The sequence below is a fragment of the Ovis aries genome, chromosome 3 (assembly GCF_016772045.2).
Source record: "Ovis aries strain OAR_USU_Benz2616 breed Rambouillet chromosome 3, ARS-UI_Ramb_v3.0, whole genome shotgun sequence".
Taxonomy (NCBI): domain Eukaryota; kingdom Metazoa; phylum Chordata; class Mammalia; order Artiodactyla; family Bovidae; genus Ovis; species Ovis aries.
In genome coordinates this window covers 111,593,818-111,607,000 of record NC_056056.1, presented here as the reverse complement: position 1 = coordinate 111,607,000, position 13,183 = coordinate 111,593,818, and positions in this window count along the sequence as shown.

The window sequence follows — 13,183 nt, the reverse complement described above, 5'->3', positions numbered from 1 at the left end:
AGGTACTTTTTATAATTGAAAAAATGTCTTCATTAGAGTGCTCAGACTATTCAGTGGTGTTCTGTGCTGCAAGGATCACTTAGCAGCTTTCACAGTGATAGAAGAATAATGGATTGAAAGAAGAGAGAAATGTTAGTTTCTTTTTTTCCTTCCTCAAACAGGTTTGCTTTTGTTCTTTGAATAATAGGGTTTTCACATGAGGGACAGAGGAAGACTGAGAGATATGGAGGGAAGGCGAGAGGGAGAAGGGGAGTGAGAAAGAATCAAATGGTTATAGTATTTTCAGTACCAGGGTTTTCAATCCTTCTCTGCATCCCCTGGTTTAATGACCTAATATGGATGATATACAGTTATACCCAGTACTTGCATTTTCAGAGCTAGGCAATTTTCCTTCACCTCATCTTTTTGAACTATTTCATTTTTCTTTTATGACATTTCTATGGGCTCGCCTTCTCTATGCTCAGACTGGTGACAGGGGATGGTAATAGGTAATGGGTTGTTTCAAATCAGAAGTTTAGGATGGCCTCATAAAGTCTTCCCCACACATAGGAGTCATTTATAAAAATATATGAAGAAATTATGGACCTGCTGTGTCTTAGGAGAATGGCAGTTGGGAGCCTGGCATTTTTGAAGAGCTCATGGGCTTCTGAGCATGGTTCCTGTGTGGAAGTAAAATGATATACATACATAGCTCGCTATCAGTGGAGATGCTGTGAATTAGAGCAGAGCTGAAGAAGGTCACGAAAATTAAAGGGCATTTTTCTGCTCATCACTAAATCTGGGGTTGTCACCTTGACACTGTATCATCTTTTTTTTTTTTAATGCATTCATGGTTTATTTATTTTTTTACTTTATTTTACTTTACAATACAATGTATTGTTTTTTACTTTATTTTACTTTACTTTACAATGTATTGGTTTTGCCATACATCAACATGAATCATCTTAAATCACCAATTTATCTGAAATATCTTAGAGAAATATTTTGTGCCAAACTGCTTAGGTTTTAACTCCTTTTTCTGTTTTCCCAAGAGACATTTCTTATGGTTTAAAGCTTCCTGAAAAGTCATCTTGTTGTATCACTGAATTCTGCTGTGCTGTTGAATTTTTCATGTGCTTTCTTATACATGTTCCTGCTTCGGTCATTGAAGTGAGAAGTCAGGAAAATGGGGGCAGAAAAGGTAGACGTAAATGCACGTGCTGACCGTGAAACAGCCCTTCAGTTCTGGGTGCTGTCAGGTGGGGATGTTACGGGGGCTTACGTCCCTTCCACCGGGCAAGATGTGAGAGATCCTATGGCTTCAAACACTCCCATATCCCTGCTATAACACTTCTCTCTCCTCCCTGTTACTCACTGCCTACACTTAGGGAGACAATTCTGTGGACTGTCAGTCTTGCAGCAATGAGAGAGATGATAGCAAGACATCATCCCAGGATCTGGAAAGCCTTGTAAAAAAAAAAAAAAAAAAAAGACTATTCACAGGTCAAGTAAAATTTTCCCTTTCATTAAAAAAAAAATTCCTCTAATTGTTCAATCAATTAGTATTGTAGAAACCTGGAGCCTCTTTATGAAATGCAGTATGCCTAAATGGACTTACTTTACTGTTTTGTTGGTATCATTGCAAGTGTACTTCATCCAAAAAAAGTGTCAGTCCCACGGATTGATGATTTATTATCTGGCACACGCTCAGTGCTTAGCATCTTCTATGCAGTCTTACTTCATCCTTACAATAGCCCTCTAAGCACAGATGTTGCTATTACTCTTGTATCACAGATGGCGAAGTTGAGTTTTAGAGAACACGCAGTAACACATTGGATTTTATATGGCTAGGAAGTTGGTAGAGCCAGAATGGAAACTGGCATCTGGGCCCTAATTACAAACTTTATCCTCACAGAATTAACATTAACTGACAAATTTGGGGAAGGCATTTGGTTGCTTCCAAGAGGAAGATGTTTCTGAAGTAAGAATGTTATCAAATGCAAGTTCATGGACCCAACGTGTAGTGAGGCCAAACAAACAGAATCATCAGTGTTTGGAGCAGCAAGTGAAACTGTTAGTTGCTCACTCGTGTCAACTCTTCTGTGACCCCATGGACTGTAGCCCACCAGGCTTCTCTGTCCATGGGATTTTCCAGACAAGAATACTGGAGTGTGTTGCCATTTCCTTCTTCAGGGGATCTGCCCTACCCAGGCACTGAACCCGTGTCTCCTGCCTCAGCAGGCAGATTCCTTACCACCGCACCACCTGGGAGCAGAGAGAAAGGTTTATTTCAGGGCTTTACAAGGAGAATGGGTGACCTGTGCTTAGAAACCCTGGGCTTGCTATGGTTTACAGGGTGAAGTTTTTATAGGAAAAATTTGGGTTAAGGGCTGCAGGGAGTGTAACTTTCTTCTGATTGCTTCATGGTGAGGTAACAGGGCGTGTTCCAGGAATCTTGTGTTCAGCCTGAATTTACCATCCTCTACCTGGAGTGTGGGGCAGAGTTCCAGCAGAAAATCTCAAAAATATTGCTCTGTATATCCCTTGAGGGGGACCCAGGACTCTGCCCCATCCGGCACTATTTTTTCTTGACTGTTTCTCCTTTGTTTCTGCATTACCTCCTGTCCCTGGTTAGTAACTGAATCTGCTGTTTGAAACTCAGGGAAGATCCAGGAGGCTGAAACCTTATTTTCCTACAAACAAGAAATGGGGGACACAGAAAGGGTTTGTACCTGGGAGGACCCCACAGGGTTCAGGTAGGTTTCAAGAATGTTGTAGAATTTTCTTCTGAAGCATTAAGGGAAACTATTCATGCTCATTAATTTTGTGCCCGATATGTATATATTAAGATGAGGACAGTATGCAGTTTATGTTATGCCAGTTTTCTAACAAGCACACATTGTAGGATTCTTAGATTGGAAAAAGAAGCTGTCCTGAGATGAGTAAGAATCCAGGTCACCTTAAAAATACCTCTGTGCTTTTTAGCTATTTTTAAGTTATTTTTGTTCAATATAATGATGTAAGTAGAACATATTCAATGGCCATAAGAGCAAAAAAAAAAAATCCTCACAATCTACTTGGAGAAAGCTTTCATTATTACTCTCATTTTATGTACTAAAGAACAGACATATTGAAATATGTCAGTACTAATTATAAAATAAGTTAACATTTATTGAGCACTTAATATGTGCTAGGTTGCCAGGTAGTCATCTAATTTTCACAATAACTCTATGAAGTAATTACTCCCATGTTACAGATGATAATAAAGCTGAGACAGAGTTACATGCATACCTTTCCCAAGGTCATACCAAATATAATAGCTGGAACAAAAGCCAGTATTTATCTCTAGAATCTGTGCTCCCAGTCACTCTGCAGCATAGCCTCTCCTTCCACATACACTACTGTGTTTACATATTACCCACACTATGTGTTGCTATTAAACAATTATTATATTTACCTTCTGGAGTTTCTTTCCATGGTGACCAAAATTCATAGCCCTGGCATTAATTTCTTTCATTATTCAGTTAGTTCAGCAGCATTTTGGGGTTTTATTTCCTTCAGAACAGAATTATTATGGTGTTATTCATTCATTCACTTATTCAGTCATTTTCAAGTTTATTCATTAATTTACTCAATAAATAGCGATTCAGCCTGCACTGTAATATACTGGCTATAATCCACTTGGCTAGGCATTTGGGAGAGTTACAAAGTCTCTATGAATGCATTAGAGAACCCACAGCTTAAGGAGAGGGTCAGTGTAATGGAGTAAAACAAAGTCAAGTTGAAGAGTGAACTTGACGACAATTCAGGATAAGGTATTTCTGTAACATAGTTGAGAATTAAGCCATGTAGGAGTTAAAAGAAGGGATGCATTTTTATCAGGATAGAGGTCGGGAAAGATTCATAAAGGAAATGGAATTGAGATGGAATTAAGCTGTCCTAAAGGATGAATATTTGCCATAGAAAATGTTTCATTCAGAAAAGGCCTTGGAGACTTTGTACCTAATTCTCTCATCTTAAAGAACATTAATGGATTTCCCAAGGTCACTCTTTCTCATCTGTAACCCCTTCTTCAGTTCCAAGTCTGGATGCTTGCTTAATACTCCTCCCCGCCCCCCTTTGGCTTTGCTTAGTACTATTTTTACAAATAGTTTAGACACATTGTCTTAAATTCAGTATTGGTTACCTTGCTCGCATCTTAAATGCTCTCAAGAGGCAAATAAAATAAAGCCGACCTTTAATATTAATTAGTAAAAAATCATTAAGGAAAAGTAATGCTGACTAGGCACACCTAAAGTAGAGTCTGATAGATTTAGTGCCAAGTCAGGCTTGGAAGAGAAGAGAAAGTAGCAGATGGAGTTTTATGCTGGTAATAACAGCAGGTGGGAAACAGGTAATAGCAAACAGATGGGCCCCATAATATAGAAAGACCACCAGCGTCACATTTTCCACTGCTTTGTTCCCAAATAGTAGTAAGATTCAATAGATAGGTCATTGCAAACAGCCTACGGAGCACAAACTTTTACAGGTATAATGCTGGGCACCATGAGAGGAAGGTACAAGCTTTGTACTGAGGTTCAAGAAAAGGAGAAAACACAAAACAAGTTAAAAAAGCGAGCAGTTGAATGAAAAAAAGGACAAATAAATGCTAAAAGAGAAATGCAAATAAAGCATTCACGGAGGAGGTAGCACTCAAGATGAGATGGATGGGTGGGCCAGAAAAGCAAAAGGAAATGTTCAGGGTTAGGTAAATGCTTAGAGAAGATTTACGTAATTGCAAATGGCAGATAGAGATAAGCAAATATGTGTCATGGAGAGCTATGCAATAGGGTGGAGGAGGACCCTAGTCATCACTGAATGGCTGGGAATGTCACTTAAAACTTCTTCTCTTTCCATTTTTTCATGTCCAAAATGAGCTAGTTTCTACAGACCCTTCTGAGTTTAGGAGTAGGTAATATCTAATTTAGAATCTTCATAAATATCTTAGACTAATATTTCCCAAAGTATGGAACAGTATGTGCAACCAGTGGAATATGTATTTCAAGTGGTATATATGTAATATTTATATCAAAGAATGGCAAGGAGAGATAAAGCCTTCCTCAGTGATCAATGCAAAGAAATAGAGGAAAACAATAGAATGGGAAAGACTAGAGATCTCTTCAAGAAAATTAGAGATACCAAGGGAACATTTCATGCAAAGATGAGCTCAATAAAGGACAGAAATGGTTTGGACCTAACAGAAGCAGAAGATATAAAGAAGAGGTGGCAAGAATACACAGAAGAACTGTACAAAAAGATCTTCATGACCCAGATAATCACGATGGTGTGATCACTCACCTAGAGCCAGACATCCTGGAATGTGAAGTCAAATGGGCCTTAGGAAGCATCACTACAAACAAAGCTAGGGGAGGTGATGGAATTCCAGTTGAGCTATTTCAGATCCTAAAAGATGATGCTGGGAAAGTGCCACAGTCAGTATGCCAGCAAATCTGGAAAACTCAGCAGTGGCCACAGGACTGGAAAAGGTCAGTTTTCATTCAAATCCCAAAAAAGGTGATGCCAAAGAATGCTCAACCTACTGCACAATTGCACTCCTCTCACACACTAGTTCGGAGAAGGCAATGGCAACCCACTCCAGTACTCTTGCCTGAAAAATCCCATGGACAGAGGAGCCTGGTAGGCTGCAGTCCATGGGGTTGGTAAAAGTCGAACACAACTGAGCAACTTCTCTTTCACTTTTCACTTTCATGCATTGGAGAAGGAAATGGCAACCCACTCCCGTGTTCTTGCCTGGAGAATCCCAGGGACGGGGGAGCCTGGTCGGCTGCCGTCTATGGGGTCGCACAGAGTCAGACACGACTGAGGTGACTCAGCAGCAGCAGCAGCAGCACACACTAGTTACGTAATGCTCAAAATTCTCCAAGCCAGGCTTCAACAGTGCATGAACTGTGAACTTCCAGATGTTCAATCTGGTTTTAGAAAAGGAAGAGGAACCAGAGATCAAATTGCCAACATCTGCTGGGTCATAGAAAAAGTGAGAGAGTTCTGGAAAAGCATCTACCTCTGTTTTATTGACTATGCCAAAGCCTTTGACTGTGTGGATCACCACAAACTGTGGAAAATTCTTCAAGAGTTGGGAATACGAGACCACCTGACCTGACTCCTGAGGAATCTGTATGCAGGTCAAGAAGCAACAGTTAGAACTGGACATGGAACAACAGACTGGTTCCAAATCGGGAAAGGAGTATGTCAAGGCTGTATATTGTCACCCTGCTTATTTAACTTATATGCAGAGTCTATCATGAGAAATGCTGGGCTGGATGAAGCACAAGTTGAAATCAAGATTGCTGGGAGAAATATCAATAACCTCAGATATGCAGATGACACCAGCCTTGTGGCAGAAAGCGAAGTAGAACTAAAGAGCCTCTTGATGAAAGTGAAAGAGGAGAGTGAAAAAGTTGGCTTAAAACTCAACATTCAGAAAACGAAGGTCATGGCATCTGGTCCCATCACTTGTTGACAAATAGATGGGGAAACAATGGAAACAGTGAGAGACTTTATTTTCTTGGGCTCCAAAATCACTGCAGATGGTGATTGCAGCCATGAAATTAAAAGACACTTACTCCTTGGAAGGAAAGTTATGACCAACCTAGGTAGCATATTCAAAAACAGAGACATTCCTTTGCCAACAAAAGTCCATCTAGTCAAGGCTATGGTTTTTCCGGTAGTCACGTATGGATGTGAGAGTTGGACTATAAAGAAAGCTGAGTGCCGAAGAATTGGTGCTTTTGAAATGTGGTGTTGGAGAAGACTCTTGAGAGTCCTTTGGACTGCAAGGAGATCCAGCCAGTCCATCCTAAACGCAATCAATCATGAATATTCATTGGAAGTACTGATGCTGAAGCTGAAACTCCAATACTTTGGCCACCTGATGCGAAGAATTGTTTTGAATAGACCCTGATGCTGGGAAAGATTGAAGGTGGGAGGAGAAGGGGATGACAAAGGATGAGACGGTTGGGTGGCATCACCAACTCAATGGACATGAGTTTAAGTAAATCCTGGGAGTTGGTGACGGACAGGGAAGCATGGCGTGCTGCAATCCATGGGGTCGCAAAAAGTCAGACACGACTGAGCAACTGAACTGAACTGATATATAATACTTATGTTAATAATTATAATTTATAAGGCTTACTTCTATTTAAAGCAAGTGATACTGACTTCTAGGGTTTTTTTTTATTTTGTAGCATTAAAAGTTTTTCTTTAAAATTTCTATTTAAGTGAAAAATGTGCACTAAGTTGTAGAAATGCTTATTGTGCAGTGATTTCTCTCCAAAAGAGAAGATAATTCCACAGATTACACTCTGATTGTCATGCAGTATATTAACCAGTTTTGAGTCTAATTTAGCCAATCATATTCCAGAATTCTTTCTTTGACTGACATCAATGTTTAGTATCTTTCTTTGAACTATATATGAAACTGTGCTGGGTTCCTCATTAATTAATCTTTCCCATGCTTGCTATGTATTTGCATTGAATTACATTTGCAGCTTTTCAAAAATTATGCTTTTGCATACAATGTATTGGTTAGGGTTTAAGCAAAACCATATGTACATTTATGTCTGTATGTTTATTAATTATTATATTAATTACAAGGACTTACACTTACTGTCCTCTGGGAGCTGGTTAAGAGGGCTAAGTAAGGGTGCACACTTGCTTCTGTGTCTGCTGCTGGCACCTGAGTCCACAGGCAGTTGGGAAAAGAAGGATGTGAAGCACGGCCAGAACAGACAGGCTGGATGAAGGTGAAGCTGGCGCCTTCCATCGTGGAGCCAACTATGCATCTGGTCCAGCAATCAGGGAAGCTGCCAGCAGAAGGATCTGGCAAGGGCCCAGCTGCTGTCCCAGGCCAACATGGTCAGCCTGTAGATAAGTAACAACACAGTTGAGGGCCAACAGCCCTTGCTGCCCTGTTGGTGTAGTTGCTGCTGTTCAGTCGCTCAGTTGTGTCCAACTCTTTGCAACCCCATGAAATGTAGCACACTAGGCTTCCCTGTCCTTCACTCTCTTCCAGAGTTTGCTCAAACTCATGACCATTGAGTCAGTGATGCCATCCAACCATCTCATTCTCTGTCATCCCCTTCTCATCCTGTCCTCAGTCTTACCCAGCATCAAGGTATTTTCCAGTGAGTTGGCTCTTCATATCAAGTGGCCAAAGTATTGGAGCGTCAGCATCAGTCCTTCCAATGAATACTCAGGATTATCTCCTTTAGGATGGACTGGTTGGATCTCCTTGCAGTCCAAGGGACTCTCAGGACTCTTCTCTAACACCACAGTTCAAAAGCATCAGATCTTTGGTGCTCAGCCTTCTTTACAGTCCAACTCTCATACCCATACATGACTACTGGAAAAACCATAGCTTTGAGTATACATACAGACTTTTGTCAGCAAAGCGATGTCTCTGCTTTTTAATACACTGTCTAAGTTTGTCATAGCTTTTCTTCCAAGGAGCAAGTGTCTTTTAACTTTAAGGCTGCAGTCACCACCTGTAGTGATTTTGGAGTCTAGGAAAATAAAATCTGTCATTGTTTCCACATTTTTGTCCTGTGCCCACCTTTCAAGCATAAAGGAAACAAGACAGTCGCTGGTCCTCTTCTACTTTCTTAATCTCATGCAAAATATCCCTTGAGGCCTAACTCCGTGGATAGAGAAGGGAATTCTGGAAAACAGAGTTCCAGTGTAGCCAAGTTGACATCATACAGAACAATCACATACTAGTCATCATAAAATTTGGTGGAATGGGGAGTTCACAGATACCTGAAATCCCATTGATAGATAGCCTATGTGCTATAAAAATCCTGGATTACTACAAATCTCTTTCTTAGTTGTACATGATAATACGAATGGTATCAATGACTCAGTTAAGAAAACACTGCCATTCAAATTTAGGCTTATCAGTGTCAATAAGTTTTAATAACTGAAAGGATATACCATATTTGTTGCCTTTCTAATTTTCTCTTTATCCCAGAGCAAGAATTTTAAGAAGTTGGCTAGTCTCCCCTTTGATACTAAACAGTCACATTCTTAAAAATGGTTGTTCTTTTTCAAATGTAAGCTTTGTTTTCCAATTTTTTAAGCACATGCACATATTATTACAGGTTTATTATATGTACCATGGATGTTAGTTAACATTATAAAATAAATGGGTATTTTTTCTTTGATATCTAATGTTTCTGATATTTTTAAGCCATAGGATTGTGGAAGATACTGTTATTCTTTCTGGATTTTTCAACTTCTTAACTATTGGGTGCCTCTTCATCCCTACCCTAGCATCTTGGTTTCGAGTCAATAGGAAACATTTTAATTAGATGGTCTCGATCTTTTGACCAATGTTCAGCTCCACAGAAAGGAAAGGAAGCAGCCCCTTCTGATCTGCTCACTGCTCAGTGGAAAGGCTGTCTGTTACAGAGCTAGACAGTAACAGCAAGATGTTGGGGGCTTAATGCAGTGCTGCTTTATTGCTATGGGAATGTGGGTAACTCTCTGAGAGTTGTTTTCACAAGGAAATTGCTTCGTGAGATTTCACTGAACATTTCCATTTTCATTGTCAGATGGTTCTGAAAATCTCTCACCTTACAGTGGACTAAGATGACACAAGTTTACATGGACATAGATAATAAAGAAAGGAATCTTTATCTCTGTTGTTGTTTAGTGGTAAAGTCATATCTGACTTTTTTGCAACCCCATGGACTATATAGCCCATAAAGCTCCTCTCTCCATGGGATTTCCCAGGTAAGGAGACTGGAGTGGGTTACCATTTCCGTCTCCAGGGGATCTTCCCAACCCAGGGATGAAATGTGCATCTCCTACATTGGCAGGTGGATTCTTTACCACTGAGCCACCAGGGCAGCCCATCTCTTTACCCACTTTTAGTTTTTTACCTGAGATGTCCATACTTCCTGGTATTTTAAAAACAATATGATGGGGCCAGAAATCAGCAATTGATGGCATCAGGGTAAGAAGTTATTTTAGTTATTTTTCAAAATCTAGTCATTCAAAGATTATGACTATTGGAAAATAATTCTTATAACATTATTGCTGTTTAGTCACTAAGCTGTGTCTGACTCTTTCCGACCCCATGGACTGCAGTACACAAGGCTTTCCTGTTCTTTACTATCTCTAGAATTTACTCAAACTCATGTCCATTGAATCAACAGTGACATCCAACCATCTCATGCCATCCTCTGTTCTCCCCTTCTCCTCCTGCCCTCCATCTTTCCCAGCATCAGGGTCTTTTCCAGTGAGTTAGCACTTCACATCAGGTGGCCAAAGTACTGGAGCTTCAGCTTCAGCATCAGTCCTTCCAATGAGTATTCAGGGTTGATTTCCTTTAGGATTGACTGGTTTGATCACCTTGCAGTCCAAGGGACTCTCAAGAGTCTTCTCCAACACCACAGTTCAAAATCATCAATTCTTTGGTGCTTAGCCTTCTTTCTGGTCCAACTCTCACATCCATACATCTACAACATAGAAAGTTCAGTTTAGTTGCTCAGTCATGTCTCACTCTTTGTGACCCATGAACCGCAGCACACCAGGCCTCCCTGTCCATCACCAACTTCCAGAATTCACCCAAACTCATCCATTGAGTCAGTGATGCCATCCAACCATCTCATCCTCTGTCATCCCCTTCTCCTCCTACCTTCAATCTTTCCCAACATCAGGGTCTTTTCAAATGAGTCTGGTGGCAAAAATATTGGAGTTTCAGCTTCAAAATCAGTCCTTCCAATGAACACCCAGGACTGATCTCCTTTAGGATGGACTGGTTGGATCTCCTTGCAGTCGAAAGGACTCTCAAGAGTCTTCTCCAACACCACAGTTCAAAAGCATCAATTCTTCTGTGCTCAGCTTTTTTTATAGTCCAACTCTCACACCCACACATAACTACTGGAAAAACCATAGCCTTGACTAGATGGACTTTTGTTGACAAAGTAATGTCTGTTTTTTTATTATGCTGTCTAGGTTGGTCATAATTTTCCTTCCAGGGAGTATGTGTCTTTTAATTTTATGGCTGCAGCCACCATCTGCAGTAATTTTGGAGCCCAAGAAAATAAATTCAATCACTGTTTCCACTGTTTTCCCATCTATTTACCATGAAGTGATGGGACTCGATGCCATGATCTTAGTTTTCTGAATGTTGAGTTTTAAGCCAACTTTTTCACTCTCCTCTTTCACTTTCATCAAGAGGCTCTTTAGGTCTTCTTCACTTTCTGCCATAAGGGTGGTGTCATCTGCATATCTGAGGTTATTGATATTTCTCCCAGCAATCTTGATTCCAGCTTATGCTTCATCCAGCCAAGCATTTCTCATGATGTACTCTGAATATAAGTTAAATAAGCAGGGAGGCAATATACAGTCTGGATGTACTCCTTTTCCTATTTGGAACCAGTCTGTTGTTCCATGTCCAGTTCTAACTGTTGCTTCTTGACCTGAATACAGATCCTCAGGAGTCAGGTCAGGTGGTCTCGTATTCCCATCTCTTTCAGAATTTTCTGCAGTTTATTGTGATCCACACAGTCAAAGCTTTTGGCATAGTCAATAAAGCAGAAATAGATGTTTTTCTGGAATTCTCTTGCTTTTTCGATGACCCAGCAAATGTTGGCAATTTGATCTCTGGTTCCTCTTCCTTTTCTAAAACCATCTTGAACATCTGAAAGTATTGCTGAAGCCTGGCTTGGAGAATTTTAAGCATTACTTTACTAGTATGTGAAATGAGTACAATTGTGTGGTAGTTTGAGCATTCTTTGGCATTGTCTTTCTTTGGGATTTGAATGAAAACTGACGTTTTCAAGTCCTGTGGACACTGATGAGTTTTCCAAATTTGCTGACATATTGAGTGCAGCCCTTTCACAGCATCATCTTTCAGGATTTGAAATAGCTCAACTGGAATTCCATTACCTCCACTAGCTTTGTTCATAGTGATACTTCCTAAGGCCCACTTGACTTCACATTCCAGGATGTCTGGCTCTAGGTGAATGATCACACCATCATGATTATCTGGATCATGAAGATCTTTTTTGTACAGTTCTTTTGTGTATTCTTGCCACCTCTTCTTAATATCTTCTGCTTCTGTTGAGTCCATGCCTTTTCTGTCCTTTATTGAGCCCATCTTTGCATGAAATATTCCCTTGAATATCTCTAATTTCAGCTGTGGATGTGACTGGTGATAGAAGCAAGGTCTGATGCTGTAAACAGCAATACTGCATAAGAACCTGGAATGTTAGGTCCATGAATCAAGACAAATTGGAAATGGTCAAGCAGGAGATGGTAAGACTGAACGTAGACATTCTAGGAATCAGTGAACTAAGATGGACTGGAGTGGCTGAATTTAACTCAGATAACCATTATATATACTACTGTGAGCAGGAATCCCTTAGAAGAAATGGAGTAGCCATCATAGTCAACAAAAGATTCTGAAATGCAGTACTTGGATGCAATCTCAAAAACAACAGAATAATCTGTTTGTTTTCAAGGCAAACCATTCAATATCATGGTAATCCAAGTCTATGCCCTGACCAGGAACGCTGAAGAAGCTGAAGTTGAACTTTTCTATGAAGACCTACAAGACCGTTTTAGAACTAACACCCCGAAAAGATGTCCTTTTCATTATAGGGGACTGGAATGCAAAAGTAGGAAGTCAAGAAACACCTGGAGTAACAGGCAAATTTGGCCTTGGAGTACAGAATGAAGCAGGACAAAGGCTGATAGAGTTTTGCCAAGAGAACACCCTGGTCATAGCAAACACCTTCTTCCAACAACATAAGAGAAGCTCTACACATGGACATCACCAGATGGTCAACACCGAAATCAGATTGATTATATTCTTTGTAGTCAAAGATGGAGAAGCTCTATACAGTCAGGAAAGACAAGACCAGGAGCTGACTGTGGCTCAGATCATGAACTCCTTATTGCCAAATTCAGACTTAAATTGAAGAAAGTAGGGAAAACCACTAGACCATTCCAGTATGACCTAAATCAAATCCCTTATGATTATACAGTGGAAGTGAGAAATAGATTTAAGGGACTAGGTCTGATAGACAGAGTGCCTGATGAACTATGGATGGAAGTTCGTGACATTGTATAGGAGACAGGGATCAAGACCATCCCCATGGAAAAGAAATGCAAAAAAGCAAAATGTCTGTCTGGGGAG